Source organism: Zeus faber (genome assembly GCF_960531495.2).
Source record: "Zeus faber genome assembly, chromosome: 1".
In the NCBI taxonomy this organism is placed as follows: Eukaryota; Metazoa; Chordata; class Actinopteri; order Zeiformes; family Zeidae; genus Zeus; species Zeus faber.
This window is the reverse complement of record NC_137193.1, coordinates 40,364,209-40,382,663: the sequence shown is the minus strand read 5'-3', so window position 1 is coordinate 40,382,663 and position 18,455 is coordinate 40,364,209.

Here is an 18,455-nt window from a genome sequence, read left to right as displayed (position 1 = left end):
CCCCTGACCCCGATCAGTCATGTAGACTGAAACCACAACGACATCAAGATTCCCGATCACATGACAGAAAGTTGTGTAGTGTGAACAGTACAGAGATCTGACGACTTTGAAAGTCTGTAGTGTGCCCATGACATTCAAGGTCACCAATTATGCAAAACTCACTTTTTCAGTGCTTGTGCACATGCATTTGGGTCTCCGATGGGTTGATGATATTTCAGAAAACATGTGATTCAACAAGCCGTTCAAATTTGCCTTCCCCTCCTATGTCAAGCGGAGGCCCATTAGGATTATACCGCCTCCCATCTGAGTATCTCCACCCACGGCTGGAGAACAACCTTTGCGAAGGTGTGCCATTTTGTTTCTCGCAAGAGCTGGACCGCCAGCATTATGTTGAAGCTAAGAGCTAATCATGGGAAGTGCTCTGCTGTTGGGTGCACAGACCAGCACAAATCTTTTCAAAGAAAAAGGAATGAATACGACTTTCGGCAACAACACTGCAGATGAGGAAAATGTTTAATAATTAATTGTAGTTGTTCTGTGTGTTTCCTTTGCCATCTAGCACGAGATAACCCTAATAGCTGAGGTAATGTATTACATGTAATTTTCTAGAAGGTTATTGGTGTTACTCGCTGGAGGGTCCACAAAAAAATGTTTAGGTATTAGTTTGTTAGTTGAATGTCTGTAAGATTAGCTCCATCTCATCAACACTAAAATAACGGGAGAGTAAAATGAAAGAATGGGTGCTGATGCGCAGTGGTGTAGTGCAGGATATACGCGGGTATATGGAGTATACCTACTTATTTTTCAGTTGGCATTGCATACAACCACTTCTAAATCCCCTCTGATGCATATCATTCAGCAGTGTCCTGCAATATCAAAATCATGAGGGACATTCAGGGCACTTGAGTGGCTAATCCAATCACATGTGAAAAAAATGTTTTCTGACAGTTGACTGGCAGGTGCGTCACAGGGTGCATGTGCAGTCCGTTCGACACCGAGGAGGAAATGCTACACTGACTTTCTGGGTAAATGTACATTATAAATGGAGACTACGTGACCGCATTTCTTACGTATGTGCTTTGTTGATTGAATGAGCGTGTCCACGTCACTTGACGTCATCATGTCAACTCAAAATTTTGAGCACTTGCTTACAAGGTGGCAGCCTTTATTGTCTTCTAAATCTAAATCTAAATTGTCTTCTGCTTTAATTTGAATAAAAGTTCTAGTGCTTCTAAGTGATGGGAGACAACTGGGCTTGTAAACCTTCACCAAACAAAGGGGCAGTAGGTTTTCCACTGAGTGGAACACCAAGAAGGACTGGCTGCTGTCGATGAAGTACAAACTGCATTGTTGGGGTTAATGGCTACACCCAAAATATTTGAATCGTTCGCAAACTTCACCACACATACACGGAGCCGGTAAATGCCGTTTTAAAAACTGTGGATTGATATAAAAGTTTTTTTTTCTATTTATCAATTGCATGGAGGAAGCAGATGGAGGATTTGGAGACGGTGGTCTCGCGTGGCACGATTGGTCTGTGATAGTTTCGGCTCCAGGTTATTGCTTGTATAAATTCTTACGTATAAATACCGGCACAATATAATTTAGTTTAATATATTTTTTTGCAGATAAATCAGTGCATCGGGAGTGGCTCACTTCCATAATCGTGTTGCTCTCTTCCATAATGTGGTTTTGCAGTTGTCTTTTCTTCGAACGCAGTTGTCTTTTTCGTAATTTGCTTGTGTTTTGTCTAGTTGCATGTGTTTTCTTAATGAATGAATGAGTGCGTTGAGCTCTCAGGCCCACTGTAGATAAGAACCAACCATTTCAAAATGTATTAATACCTGAATTTGTTTTTCCCTATACAGAACCAACCTGACCGAACTCGGTGTGGGTCCCGGGTCGGGATCTGGTGATCGGGTGCTGGTCAACCAGGGAATACCTGTACACCGGACTACTACTTGTCATCTAGTCAAGTTTAACAGCCATAAATATTGTTCATGTCATTATTTGGTATGTTTTGTTTTTGTGTATTATTTGTATTATTTATTTCTAGGGATATTGATTTGTTTGTATGAACACTAAGCAGAACTATGTTCTAAAGTTCATGTTGGGACACTTTAGTCATTGCAATCTCCTCCAAGAAGACAAGGAAAAACACGTTCTATACTTAAAGATTAAGAGTTTAAAAGTGATATTGCATTGCCTGTTTTTTTTTTTTTTTAATATTTTTTTTGCTGTATTAATGTTTGTTCAAGTGGACTCATTCCCTCATGGTGGTATGTTTATTTACATGTTTTATGTTTCGTCATGCATATTTAGTGTTAGGTTTCTACTGTTTGTATGTGAGAGGAATGTGTGCTTATTGTGTATATTGTCATCTATTGAATAGTTTGACGGTGGATTGATGACTGTGATGGGAGTACGGTTAAAAAGAATAAATCTATCTGTAACAAAGAACCAAGGTGTCGTCTATTACCTGGAGAGAGTGATAGTCAAGTTTGCATTGTTGTGTTTATTCATGGTTCCGTCAGACTTGCGTGAACTTTCCATGACCTGCTTGTGTCGGACAGCTCATCAAGACGGAAAACACAGATAAGCCACTGTTTAGCGTTAAGGACACACAAGTTCTTAAGTTGTTTCATGAAAACATCCATAACCCAGACACTAAAGTTTGTGTCTGAAAGGAGGCACAAGGATTGGAAAACTACAACAGACTGTGTGTAGCCTTATAACAATTACAGTGTTTTACAAGATATAAAGGGGCATTTATGTAATTGATTTATTGGTACTTGCTTTATATGGACCATTCATAATTTAATTGAAGTAAGATAATCAATTTATTTTGGAAGAAAAGAAATCCTTAGTGCTCATTTAAGTAAGCTGACATTTAAAGGGAAGCTTTATATTCATGGTTCAATATTTTTCTATGCAAGTTCATTGAAGTGTTGCCATAAGGACCATTGTTAACTGTTATTGACTCTGTAATTGAGACTGTAATATTTTCCACGTTTTTTATAACACTTACTTTTCTTTAAGGGGTTGATTTGAAAGACAATGACCTAATTTAGTTTAGCCAATTCAATTGAGGGTTTTTTGTGAAAATATTGTTGTTAACTACACTGCTTATGTCAGACAAGTTAATTGCATACAGGTAATTTACAAATAATTTGAAATTTCACAAACAAGTGAAGAGACTCAGAGTGTAGAAGCTGCCATGGAACAAGCTGCAGAGCCAGAGAGACAGGCAGATGAGTTCGGCATTGTACAACAAAGGGAAGCAAAAGAAAGAAAATAAGAAAAACAAAACCAAAGGGCTACTACTTCACTTTTATTTACAAACGCTGGAAATCTTTTACTAGGGTGGCTAAAAAAAAAGTAATAAAACAGGATCCCCGTAACATCCTACAAGAACACATCAGCACTATTCAAAAGTAATTATCTGAACTGAATATGGTTTATGATGAAAGCCGAAGGATTGACAGCTCCGTTTTTGCATCTTAAATTTCCAGTGTTTCACTTCCAGCCTCTAATAGTTCTAAGGCTAATTCCATTTGCTCTAAGGTATCCTCAGTCAAAAGACAGGAAGCTGCTGACAAGTATGAAGCTATGCCAGCTGTATTGAAGATTATGGCTGAGCAAGAGGGACACCAAGATAAACTGCAAAGACTTGAAGCTGAGGATAAGAAGATAGTTGCCAAGAAACAGCTGCTTTAACCTGTCGCCTTGAAGCTGAAAAGGAAGAAACTGAACGCATGACAGAAAAGGAGAAACAAGAGGCCGCTCTCTTAAAGAAACAGCAAGAAGAGAATGCTAAGAGAAAAAGGTAGAAGACTTGAAAAGAGAGCTTAAGCATTTGGAAGAGATGAAAAGGATAAATGCAGCCAGAGCAAGGCTTCAAGTCTATGATGAAAATTAGTTCAATCTCGACCAAAGACTTAAACCACAGAACTATGAACTACCTACAGTTGTGCAAGCAATCTACTCAAGCTTAATCATTCAAAGTCGTCTTTTCAAACGCTAATTCAAACTAGAGAAAATGCTCCTTCCTTGTTGGAGGAGCAGCTAAATATGCCTTAGAAGGTCATTCTCTGATTTAATCAGAAGATTTATATTATGTAGCATGGGACCTGCTAAATGAATGATATGGCGAGCTTTTTGTAGTTGCCAAAGCCTAAATATGTAAGACAAATTACATACAGTATCTGGCCAAAAAATAGCCTCAAGGGAGAGTATTGATTTTAGAACATTTGTAGACTTTTTGCACAGTTGTGAATCTGCCATGGCTCACAATGAAAGACTAAATACTCTTAATGACGGAAGTGAAAATCAAAAACTTACTGCCAAACTACCCGACTGGTTAAGCACCAGATGGAACCAAAGGGCCACACAATACCAACTGGAACAGAAGATTCCCAAGTTTAAATTATTTGGTGACTGACATTCCTAACAATAGAGGCTAGTATCAAATGCAACCCTATAACATCTTACCGTACCTTACGGCAAAGTGAACTTGATAAAGAAAAGGTCAAGAACCAAAACTTAGTGGCCTCCAAGAACCAAACTGTAGGTGCCAAGTTCTTTACAACCAACATCAGTGAAAGGAACATCGTCACCTGTGTGTTCTGTAAGAAAATAGAACACCTCATACCCAAGTGTTGCAAATTCATTGAAAAGCCAGTTCCTGATCGAGTCAATTTTTTTCAGAGTGAGAGACTGTGCTTTGTGCTGTTTGAGTCTTGGCCATCAATCCAAGAACTGCAGTAAGCGGTTGGTCTGTGCTCAAAATGTCACCCCACATGCCTACACGAAGATCGCTCAAAACAAGAACAAGAACCAAAGAGAGAACAATGGAAGAAGGAAATAAGAAGCGATAAGGAAAGAAAGCCATTGTCAACGCCACTACATGTACTCCTTACTTAACGACCGAGTTCTGTTCCGAGGACCAGGTTAAGTGAATTGGTCGATATTCGAGGACCTGTGTTATTTCACGGTAAGTGTAGTGAATACTGACAGACTGCGGGAACGAGACTGAGACTGAGAACGGTGATGCACGATGAGATGCTTGACGCTGAGGCGCCACGCAAGCAGCGCACACTCCACGATATTTTACGCAGCGCACAATACAGACTGGTCAGAGAGCTGATCGTAGGTCCGAACAGTTGTTAAACAGGTAGATTGTTAAGTGAGGAGTACCTGTACAGGTTGTCACCAAGGAAACCACATCCAACAGAGTCTTGCAAGATTGTAATAGCACCCAGACTTCAGCAATAATACCTATCTATGTGTCTAAGCCAAGTGACCCAAGTCAGGAAGTTCTCATCTATGCTTTGCTGGATTCACAAAGCGACTGTTTATTCATTCTTGAGGAAGTGGCAGATGTTCTATACACAAACACAGAGCAAGTGAAGTTGAAACTATCTACAATGTCATCAAAGGGGACAATTGTATCCTGCAAAAGACTCAAAGGCCTACAAATAAGAGGGCTATTCTCCTCTAAGAAGATCACAGTGCCAACAGCTTACACTCGTGAATTCATCCCTGCTATCCGGACACACACGCAAGTGACAACTGAACCCAAACCAACAGTCAAGCTCAAAAGTGAAGTTCACTCTGTTTGCAAGACTCAGATCAAATACATTGCTCCAGATGATAAAATCAATGTGTTAAAATCCGATTTCAGTGAAAGAGTTGGAGAAGAGGCAACTTTCTTTCAGGTCTAAGTCATGTGTCGTTCAGCGTCTAATGGGCTTGGAACGGAAGCTCAAGCTAGATGAGAAATACTTTTCAGACTACATGAACTTCATGGAAGACATTATAGCTCTTGGCGATGCAGAGAGGGTCCTAGAAGAAGAACTCAACAATAAACCAGTCTGGTATATTCCCCCCCACAGGGTATACTACCCTCAAAAGCCTGGGGTGATACGTGTTGTCTTCAATTATTCAGCGAGGTTCCAAGATACATCATTGAATGACTACCTTCTTACTGGACCAGGGCTCACAAATACCTTGGTGGGAGTTCTTTGTACGTTTCACAAGAGCCCAATTGCTATTATGTGTGATGTGGAACGAATGTTTCACCAGTTCTATGTAAGGCCGGAAGACAAAGACTACCTGAGGTTCATATGGTGGGAGAATGGTGATCTAGGGTCTCCACCATCAGTATTTTGGATGAAAGTCCATCTGTTTGGGGCAGCCTCCTCACCGGGCTGTGCCAATTTTGGCCTAAAACATCTAGTCACAGAAGGTCAGGATTGTTTTAACCAAAACACTGTGAAATTCATCCAAAGGAATTATTATGTTGACGGCGGACGGGTGAGTGTAACGTCTGATGCTGAGGCAATCCAGCTTGTCAAGAAAGCAAGAGAGCTCTGCAGTGCAGGCAAGCTAAGACTACATAATTTTATTTCCAACAGCGAGAAGGTATTGAAATCGATACCAAAGGAAGAGTGTGCTGAAAGTGAACCTGGATATGGCTTTAGGAGAGCAGCTCATGGAAAGAGCTCTCAGCGTTCAATGGCGCGTGTCCTCTGATGACTTCCAGTTCAGAGTTACTGTCATGGAACACCAACTGACCAGAAGAGGAGTGCAATCGGCAGTAGCTTCCATCTATGACCCTTTGGGGTTCGTAGCACATTTCATCCTCCTGGGAAAGCAGATCTTGCAACAATTGTCTCAACTGTGATTGGGACGAGCCACTCCCAGAAAAGCTCAGAACACAGTGGAGATCGTGGCTACAAGATTTTCAAAACGTATCTAATGTAAGGCTCAGAAGGTGCTGTATTCCAGAAAACTTCACAGATGTCAAACAGTATGAGCTTTATCACTTCTCAGACACCAACTTCATAGGTTATGGGTGTACTTATCTCAGTGCAATCAAGACCAATGGAGATGTCCATTGCTCTCTAGTCACGGGGAAAGCGTGTGTCGCTCCCACGAAGGTAACCACAATACCAATGCTTGAGTTATCTGCAGCAGTGGTAGCAGCAAGGACAAGTGTTATTCTCAGAAATTAGCTCGAAATAGATGGTCTTCAAGAATATTTATGGACAGACTCAAAAGCCATCCTTGGATATATAATCAATGATGCCAGAGGCTTTCATGTGTTTGTAGCAAACTGAATTCAAAGAATCAAGTCCATAGAAGATCCCAAGCAATGGCAATTTGTAAAATCTGAAGATAATCCCGCGGATCATGCATGATCCCGGATCATGCTTTGAGAGGCCTTATGGCAGATCAGCTTGTCATTTCAAATAGGTTTACAGGCCCAGACTTTCTATGGAAAAAGAAGCAAGCCACAAGAGATGTAAAGGTGGGAGAGATCATTGACAACGATCAAGAACTTCAAAAGGCCAAGGTGCTCAACACCAAAGCAAAGAAAGACAGGATGTTGCTATCAAAGTTTTCTGACTGGAAAAAAGCTTTCAAAGCCATTGCTTCTCTAGCACACGATGCTAAGCAAATCAAGGTTCACAAACCTAAAATAAGTGAAGCCACAAGTGTTGAGGAAAAACAGAAAGCAGAGCTTTCCATAATCACTTTGGTCCAAACGGAAGCATTCAGCAGGGAAATCAAAAGCATAAAGCAACGCAAGGAAATAAAACCCAAAGGCAAACAAACTACACAAATTAAGTCCATTTGAAGATGAGTACAGTGTACTTAGAGTTGGAGGATGTTTGACAAGATCTAGTCTTCACCCACATATCAAGCATCCTGCCATTGTACCAAAGGAAAGTCATGTGTCTTCTTTACTGATAAAGCACTATCATGAGAAGGTCCATCTTCAAGGAAGAGGAATAACTGTAAATGAATTGCGATCCATTGGACTATGGATCATAGGATGCAGCAGCGCAGTTGCCTCGCACATTTACAAATGCACAGCATGCAGAAAGTATAGAAGGAACACACAAGATGCAAAGATGGCAGATTTGCCAGAGGAAAGAATGGAAATGACACCTCCATTAACATAAAGTGGCATAGATTGCTTCGGACAGTTCTATGTGAAAGAAGCGAGAAAGGAACTGAAGAAGTATGGTCTTCTTTTCACCTGTATGTGTTCTAGAGCTGTACATATTGAAATGCTTGATGATCTTACTACAGATGCTTTCATCAATGCAAAGCGTGCATTCATGGCAATACGTAGAAATGTAAGACAGCTGAGATGTGATCAAGGCACCAACTTTGTAGGTGCAAAAAGAGAGTTTATAAATGCAATGAAGGATCTGGTTCATGAACCATTGAAAGAACATGGATCTCAGTTCATAATGAACACCCCATCATCAAGCCACATGGGAGGTGCATAGGAGAGACAAATAAGGACAATCAGAAGTGTTCTAACAGCTATCATTGATTAATCTGCAAAAAGACCTGACAGTTCCTCGCTTAGAACCTTTCTGTATGAAGTGATGGTTATTATAAATAGCAGACCTCTTATGACAGAGCATTTCAATTATCTAACAAGTCTTGAACCCCCCACCCGCAACACATCCTCATGATGAAGTCCAACATAATATCGCCCCCCTCCTGGTCAATTTGTGAGTCAGGATCTCTACCTACGCAAGAAATGGTGGCAGGTGCAGTTCTTGGCAAATTAATTCTGGACGAGGTGGAAGCACGAGTACCTCCTTAATCTTCAGCAAATATGGCAAAGGAATATGAGAAATACGAAGTTTCAGGACAATGTCATCCTTCGCAAGGACGGTTCTCACAAAATCAATGGAGTTTGGCAAAAGTAGCAGAGGTGTATCTCAGCACTGATGGAATAGTCAGAAAGGTAAAACTGTTAATTAGTGACTCAACCTTAGACAACCAGGGAAAATGCACCACTAAACCAGCCCATCTTGATAGGCCTGTACAAAAGATTGTTCTACTGCCTAAAGCAGAATAAGTGTCATGGTTGTTCTTTTCATAAATAGTAAGTTCATTATGTTAAGTGTAAATGAAAGTTAAATTGTGAAGTGAAATCACAATAATTGTGATTTGGTGGGACTTTAACTGCCATAAATATTGTTTATGTCACAATTTCACAAGTTTTGTTTTTGTGTATTATTTATATGATTTATTTCTACAAATAATGATTTGTTTGAATTAACACTACACGGAACTAGGAACATTAGTTCATGTTAAAGTTCATGTTGGGACACTTTAGTCATTGCAATCTCCTCCAAGAAGACACAGGAACAACACTTTCTATACTGTGAGAGAAAAATGCATACGATCAACTATTTTGAATGAGGACAAAGGCCTCTACCTCCAGAGGGGTTTTTTAAAACATTTGTCTCTGTTTCCCCAGGAACCCCCGTAGAGTTTATGTAAAGAGAAATGTTTTTTGCTCCCTACAATGTCAATTCTAACATGAAAGAATCAGATCACATTAATCCCTGTTTACCTTCTATGGAGATGAAGAAACTCAATAGAGGAGCCTAGAGGTGGCGGTAGCAAGGTGGCGCAGTGCATTGCACTGCTGCCTCACAGCAAGAAGGTCCTGGGGCGCTGTTGATTGTATGTTCTCCCCGTTCTCACATGGGGTTTCCTCCACCTCACGTCAGTAAGGACCCCCCCCAAAAAAACATGCACACATCATCGTCTGACCAGCGATGGACACTCGTCACCAGGTCCCCGGGCGCGTCCACGAATGCTGCCCACTGCTCCTGGCTGTGCCCCCGAAGGAAGGACAAGCCAAGGATGAGTCAAATGCAGAGGCCTCATTTCACCGGCCACCATCCAAAGCATGTGCATGTGTGTGTGTGTGTGCGTGCATGTGTTGTAGTGTGGTGTGCTGTGTGACAATTAAAGATTGTTCTTCTTCTTCTTCTTCTTCTTCTAGAGGTGCATTGTCGTGCAATCCGCGTCTGTCAGGTCAAGTTTGCAAGTACCTGTGACTCTATGAGGGTAGCACCCAAGGAAACAGTTGGGGGGTGCAGACTTGTAAGGGACCGACCCAAGCCACACCCTCTGTTGTTGTATAAAGCCCTCTTGATCAGAAATAAGATTAGACTGGTCTGAACAGGAGCAGTGCTGAACCTTTCTTTTTATTCTGTAGAATAAATAATCTTGAATATTCTCAGTTTAGTTTTCTTGTAGCGGGCAGATTAAACTCACCGATCATTGCAGAAGACTTTCTTCCACAATACTCTGCTTAAAGATTAAGAGTTTAAAAGTGATACTTCATTTTTTTGTTTTATTAATGTTTGTTCAAGTGGACTCATTCCCTCATAGTGGTATGTTTATTGACATGTTTTATGTTTGGTCTTGCATATTTAGTGTTAGGTTTCTACAGTTTGTATGTGAGAGGAATGTGTGCTTATTGTGTATTATTGTCATATATTAAACAGCGACAATTTTCAAATACTACTGGTCTATTTTTCGCTGAACTAAATATAAAAGAGTAGTCTCACATAATAATAACACAGGGTGTTTATCCTTTGCTGGACAGGCCACTTAAAAAAACCTTTATTGGAAAAAATCAAGAGTATACCTACTTTTCCAGGCACCACTACAACACTAGTATTATCCCCAGAGTGTTTCTTGTTGCTGTGTTTCTTGCTGAGAAGGTCAACACCAGTTTCATCCCTGTGTGTCTAGTGATGGGCTGCATGGTAACCGTGTTAGCTCAATGCATGGCTGCAGATGCGATCAAATAGCCTCGCTCCTACGAAATTAGGAATATACAACTTCCAGCAAAGCAAAATATCTGGGAGTAAAGATGTAAAAATCCTTAATGCAGCTACTTTCAGAACTATTTTTGACACGATAACAATTTATCCATCCGTGAGTGTGTAGTTGCCAGGCACAAACTGCAATCCCAGAACATTTCAGCCAACAAAACTCAGCTGACTGAACTGGCAACCCTATAGCACCAACACGACGAGTTTCAAAGGTACCGCGAAAAAAATATTTTCTGGTGATAACAAATTTATTTTGTGGTGGTAGGAAGTGGTTTTGACACCATATGCAGGTGGGGAGGTCCAGCACTAGAAACTGGAAGGGGACGCAACTGCAGGAGATTGGGGTAATTAGGAGAGAGCTTTAAAAGCTGTTGTGTTTTCACCTCTATCCTGAGATTGGCTCACATTTTCGACTGCACGCACCTGCCTTCTGGTCCATAGGGCCCCATGTTGGGCGCCACTGTACTAAGTCTTTCGACATTTGTGGGGTAGGAGATGGACCAGGAGACAGATGGAACAGAAATCAGCTTAAGTTGGGCTTTTATTTAAGAAGAAAAAAATAGTTTTTTTTCTTTTCAGAGAAACTTATAATTCATAACAGTTTGTGGTGTGGCTAGTTGTGGTTTGAGCAACCACAGCTCACCTGGATCTAGGTAACTGGGCACCCAGGATCAGAGTTGCTGCATACCCGTTGCTCGTTGGTTGGTCTAACGAACAACAGGTAAAACCCCCATCCCCACACTCACTCAGGAGAGAGGAGACATGTCACGACCTGTGTCCAGCTGCTCTGGGGCTTGTTCTATCTCCACAATAAACTTGTGTGTTCTCTACCCCTTCGTCTGTGTCTCTGTGCCGGAGGGCCCTCTATACGCCACTTGGGTGGCGTGTGGTAGGCAAAACTGCCACCTGAACAGGGACACAGACGAAGGGGTGGAAAACACACAAGTTTATTGTGTTACATTCAGCAACATTCTCTGGCTGATTACGGCTGTGTATCAAGTAATTTGAATATATATTATTGCTAATTAACTGTCGATCAACTGGTCCAGGTAATTTATTGTATTCATTAAAATTTCAATTAAATGTTTCAGCGTTATGGTTGAGCCAATTTCTTCTGTAAATAAGCCACTGGTATGGACATAAATGTAACTATTCAATTCATATCAGTGAATAACATATATAAAGCGATGTATTTTTTATTTTAATCAGTTAATCAGTCAAGGTTAATCAAGGCAGACAGGAAGCAAATCCCATTTCCAAGTTCCTGTTTGTTTGCGCTGTAAATTTCGTGGAACTAAAATGTGGAGTTCAACATATGACTATCATGGCCAGACATTAGGAGTGCAATTTCATAATTCTATGACAATTCTATGCTAATTCTTTTTTAGAGGACAATGAACATTTATTTTCTTAGTTATTACCAAAAGTCATTACAAAAATAAAAATTGCTGCATCATTTAATTCTTTATCCCATTATTCAACTCTTGATTTATCACTGATTCGATTGATGGCTTTGTAAGTTAGTTATGTATATCTTTATACTGTATATCTGACAATTTCGGTTGTCATTTTTTTGTAATTTGTATATATCTGACTGTTATTGTAATTTAAATTGTATATATATATATACACAATTTTTTATATATTTTATATATATATATATATATATATATATATATATAATTTTTAATCCTAACGGTCTGCAGTGTAATGCACCAAACCTCAGTAGAACAAACTTATAGAATATGTAAAAGTACCTGGCGGAATAGACCGTTTCTCATTTTTCTCCTTATAGCAACAACCTTCTTAAGCAGTTCAGCACCAGGCATAGTCAGGGTTCACCCAGTGGTCCAGTCACTGCAGCAGCTTGTGGATTTGGTTCTCATCACATGGTCTCTGGATCTTCCCTGTCCATCTGCTGAACCATACAATGCTCCTTCCAAAATGGAGACATGGAAGAAGGAAGAGATATTCACATTAATCTCATGTTAATATCTCCTCATGGCCTCCGGATGATGGCTCCTCCTGCTGCTGCTGAAGAGGAGGGTTTGTTATTTCCCACACAATAGTTTCTGCTGTGAAGAGTTACACTGAGCTAACTCTGGCATCAGTTAACACACTTTTACCCCTCACACACTCACACACACACACACACACACACACACACACACACACACACACACACACACACACACACACACACACACACACACCCCTCGGGGCTTAGAGACTGCGGTGTCCTTCCACTGCTCCCCATGTTGTTCAAAGATTAAAAAGTGCATTCTCCATCAAAGCTCATTTTCTCTCTCTCTCTCTCTCTCTCTCTCTCTCTCTCTCTCTCTCTCTCTCTCTCTCTCTCTCTCTCCCTCCCTCTCTCTCTCTCGCTCTCTCTCTTCTGTGCCTCATCTGCCCAGGTCTTTGCCTGCTTGCTCTGAGACACCGTGTGGGATGAAAGCAAAGGGAAGAACAAAAAGTTTTTTCTTTATTTATTGTCAGCTTCCCATTCTCTGAGAGGAGATGAAAGGGCAGACTTTTATTCCGTTAAATTTGTCTCAAAGTTGTTTTGGACCTAATTTTTTTACTGTATAAAATATCTGAAGCTAATGTGACTCTGCGACTCTGGTGGTAACTGGTTGGTCTGTTGGCTTTCTCTTTCTCTCCCAGGGTGAATTAACCCACCTAGGCATGGAAGCATCGGGCCACAGCAGGTGAAAAACATGGTAGAAGCGAGTGTTTGAGTTGCTGTCGAACCCACACACAAATGCATAGACACAAACACATAGATAAAAATTAGAAAACACAAATTTCTCACCTCTTTTAAACGCCCAGATTGAGATAATTCGAACACTGAAGTTGTCAGGACGTCATGAAAAGACAGATTGGAATTACTTGGACTTCTGAGGACGTTGGGTTTAGTCCTCAGGAGGAGTTTGAGGTGAAAAAAAACAAGTTTGTGCGTCTTTGTGTGTGCGAGAGACTCGCTCATCAATATTCCAAACTATTCTCGAACTATTGCACCGGCTGAATAATGATGGGGCTGATGGAGCCGCGTCCTCTGATGTAATACCCGTCAACCCCTCAGCTTGTGGGGTTTCACACTCACCCTGGATAACCCGTTAACATAGTCATTTATATTTAACATAAATGGTTGTGTAATGCATAGTAATTCATGTGGTAATTATTAATTATTAATAGTCATTAAATGGTTATCATCTAGTGATACAGTAACAATGGAATATTTATTCCACACTCATTAGAGGGGACCTATTAGCCTTTTCCTAATTTTCTGTCTTATATATAATGTTATAATGTCGGCTGTTCATATTAGACGTGGCCAAAGTGTCAAATAATGAGGTAAATTAATGACAAAGTAATGGGTGTGAGTAAAACGCTCGGGCATGTTTACATGAAACAAAAAAATCCTTGCGTCCGAGAGTCCCGTGCTTCCCAGTGCGGTCCCCATGTCTCCCACAAGCCTGAAGCATGGCAACCAAAGTCTGAACAAACTTTTAAATGAGGCCTTGTGAGCGAATATGAGTGAAGATCCAACAACTGGATTGCTTATTTCTTAAATTTATTCAGAAACAGATTTTAATGTACTGATAAGGTACAGCTCTACTTCACATGGTTGAAGCTTTACCCCATTGGCTCACAGAACATGGAACTTGTGCTCAAACCCCCTTGTCTCAGAACTAGGGGCCTGGCTGCTCATTTACAATTATAGGTAGACATACTGAAACAGCCTGTTTTGGAACAGTATGGTTTAGAGGCATGTCACAATGGTTCGAATGCATAATCTGAGTGGTATTTTCAGCAAAAAAACTTCAAAAACATGTTTTGGGGAGCTCAGAGACTTATATTAGCATGTGTAAAAAGAAGCATAATAGATGCCCTTTAAGTATTTTCGGGGTTAAAGCGATAGGATTAGTCAATGTGAGAAACTTGTGTTCAGTTACATAGGAAGGTTTAATTGAATTGTTGTGTATTACTAAGCAATGGCATAAGAATTACCATTACACACTGATAGAACAAATATGTTATGTAATAAATGCATCAGTGTGTCAAGTAATCTCTTGAACTTGAACTTGAGCATTCTCTGTCCAACCTACAATAGGAGGTCCGGCCTCAGCCACTAGGGGACCTCCAAAATTGACTACGTGTAGATTGTTGTATGTCAAATTCTGATACTTAGTTTAATAACTGTAATTGTCTGATGAAAAAGTGGATTTTGCACATGCCCCAGTGTCTAATATCACACCAAAAAGCTACTTAAAGGCACTTAAAGGAAAACGCCGTAATTCTTTAACCTATGATACATTTTTCGATAATTGGGAGAATTGGGAGTAATGCCCAATTGATTGGCATTACAATTTTTTAATTAATCCACTACTGAGAGAACAGCTTCAACCAACTGCCATGCAACGGGGGGCATTATGCATTATGTATGTACGGCAGCGATTCTCAATACCGGATTAATTTTACTGATTTTAATGGCAGTTAATCAGGATGACTCCCAATGATCGAAAAATAAGGTGCGGGTAAAAACTTTTCCTTTTTACCACCATATTTCAACCAAAAAATAGCCTAGTCCATCACACAGCAATTGGAAAAATCAGCATTCAAATAAATGCGACAAGTTCTAGGAAATGAAGACCTTCTGAGTCAGATACCTGATGAGCTTATCCTTTCTCTCCATAAACGCCATCAAAAAACGGTGTTTTTTGATGGCGTGGATGAATGTTTCCCATTCATCCACCTGTTCCCAGCAGTGTATTTTATTCAGTGGCAGTGTTTTGTAATAAACGCATCACTGTCAGCACGGTGACCGCACCGCGCTGTGATTCATGCTTCACCGGCTGCATTGTGGTTTTATCGAGGTGTGGTATTTTTATACTGGGAAATCAATGTTACGCTGACACCTTAATTGGCTGTAATTTGTCTGACGGTTTTGTATAAATGTGTGGGCTTTTTCACCCACTCATTCATTAGGAGGCCTTGTGTTGGGTGTACTTACACTTCTGTTTCTTTAGGTTATTAATTCACATATTCAACGGCAGACGGGCGTGCTTCGTTCTGCTGCATTGGAGTGTGTGGGCTAAGAAAAGGGATCGGTCGGGGGCCTCTGGATTTTGTAACATATATTACTGCTTGATTACCCAGGTACCCCGTGGTTTATTACTTCATAAAACTGAGTAGTATTACATAGCTTGCCTGTACATTTCTCAGAAAAGACAGCATGATTAAGGGCCTGTCAATGATTAGCATTTATTGAAGATTCTGATCGTATGATGTCATGAAAAGGACGTTGCACAAGTCTTGCATAAAAGTATTTTGAGGCCTCGGAGAAATGACATGCACGTTGGAATAAATTGCAAGCGCAGCACAGGTACTAGAATCAATACGTGGAGAGATGGATCGTTATCCATCAACCACGAAAAAGAAAAATGACACATGGGATGAAAAAGAGCTAAATGAGCTTTAAATAAAAATAGCCTCGAAAAACTTCTGACTTTCCCTTTCAGTCAGAGGTTGAGCTCTGGTTCCGCAGACTGACATTTGGGCATGACGCTGTTCTTCACCCGGCCAGCGGAGGGCGACACTTAGACTCAGTTCCCAGAGCGTTTCGCTTTCACTGAATTGCACTACCCCCCCCCCCCCCAAAAAAAAGGGGTAAAGATATGACTTCAATACATAAAAATAACAGCAACAAATTTAACTAGAATGTCATTTTCACAGACTTGTCCAGACAAGATGCTTCCAACATGACTTCAGTACCATTTAGGAAATCATATAAAAATAGAATATCAAACTTATTATCTGTCAAACCTCTAGCAGTCAATAACCGGGGTGGGTTTCATTCCAAAATAATCAACTCCTTAAAAATATATTTATAAGTCACTGAACAAACTTTGATGAATAGCTGTGTGACACGGCGGTCAGAGGAGCAGGTAATGTGATTGAAGTTGAATTGACATGGGGTACCAGCATGCTGCTAAAACATTATTAAAAGCGTTATTAAAAGACTTTTTTTTTTTTTCCATAATTATTATTATTTTTTTACAAAACAGCTATCACCAACATCAAAAACTTCAAAATACAGTATTTCTTGTAAATGAGGAATGAGATAGCCACGTGAACTCACATGTCCTATTGATTAGCCTGTGGTGTGGGTGAGAGGTTTGTATAATGGTGAGCAGCCGTATTAGGTTGTTTGTATAAGCTTACCAAGGTGAAACTCATTATTCCTGCAATTTACTATTCATGAACTGCATGTTGAAAGTGGACATAGTGGATGAGCAGTTTCAGGGTCATGTTGCATAGAGATTGGCTAACAAAGCAGAACACGGTGCAAATACACTGTTATTCACTATATATATATATATATATATATATATATATATATATATATATACACACACACATATATGTACCTCACATTATATCTGTACACTAAAAGCTTTGTTATAAATAAGAAGAGAAAACAATCCAGTGACAAAGTAAAAACACTAAACGGCGGTGGCACAGAATGTGTTGGGTCCAGAACAAGGCTGCACACAGTGCCGCAGGGTATTTTACCATAAAAAATAAATTACAGTTAATATCCACATCAGGGATCGATCAATATCACCCTTTCCCCTTTAAATATGGCCCGATTAGGGGACTGATCCGCTCAGCTCCACTGAGCAGCAGAGAGCAAGAGCCTCAGTTTGGGTTGTAGGCCGATATTAAAATACGGTGATCGACGTGTAATTATTTTCCTCCAGTGCAGATATCTGGCAGAGTGTCAACAAAAGGCAAAAAATAAAGTTCAGTTCTTTAATATCTGCCGTGTTTGATATGGCTCCTTGTGGTGGATTTTTGCACCGATGTTTTGCTAATACCTTCCATGCCAATACCTGGTATCAAACCTGATATCCGATATTAGTATGGTATGAATCCCTCCCCAATTTATATCTGCACTATTTCAAAGACATTAGAAAGACACCGAGAGCCACTAAATCTGATTGAATCCTCCCTTTCGTTGATTTAAATGCGGTGAAAGGATGCAGATGAAAACGCCACAATGCTCTGAGCTACGTGCAAATGATACTGTTTCAGTTCAGTTATTCAAGATATAAATATTTGAATGAGAGGGACCTTCTTTTAACAATTCTACTCTCAGTATCAATTCAACAGAAATGAACTGAAATCAAGACACTTCTGGAGTTGTCACGGCTGTACAAACCGATAAACCAGATCAGGGAATGTCAAAAACCCATTCTCATGTGTTACCGCTCACACAGTTAGATTTGGTGATTTTATTGTGTTCTATCGATGAATGGTATATTCTAGTCTATGAATGGTGCCTTTGGCCATGGCTTTGCCGTCCTGTTCATCAGCAAAAAAGTCATGAGCCCTGAGTTTCAAGGCCATCACTTTGCTGAACATTTTGTGTTTATAAAGCACTGAATTTTCCCCTCATCCTGTCAAATAGAGTCGTGTCCTGTTGCAACCACCTGAAGGCCTAGCTTCCAGCGAAAACTGCTATGAATAAATTGGACTTTTGTTTTTTTGCAGTCATCATCGGTCATATAAAGGTTTGATGACTCCAGCTTTGTTTCCAGTTGTTGACCACGGGGTGTCTAACACATTTTTTACGTAGAGGGCTGGATTTGTTGAGAATGTGGCTTTGTGTGAACCGGGGGTGCATTTTGTGAACCAGATTGACTAGATTGACTCAAATATGTATATCAAATATCACTTCTCTCAATAAGAAACGGTGGGACATTAGAGACCTGAACTAAACGG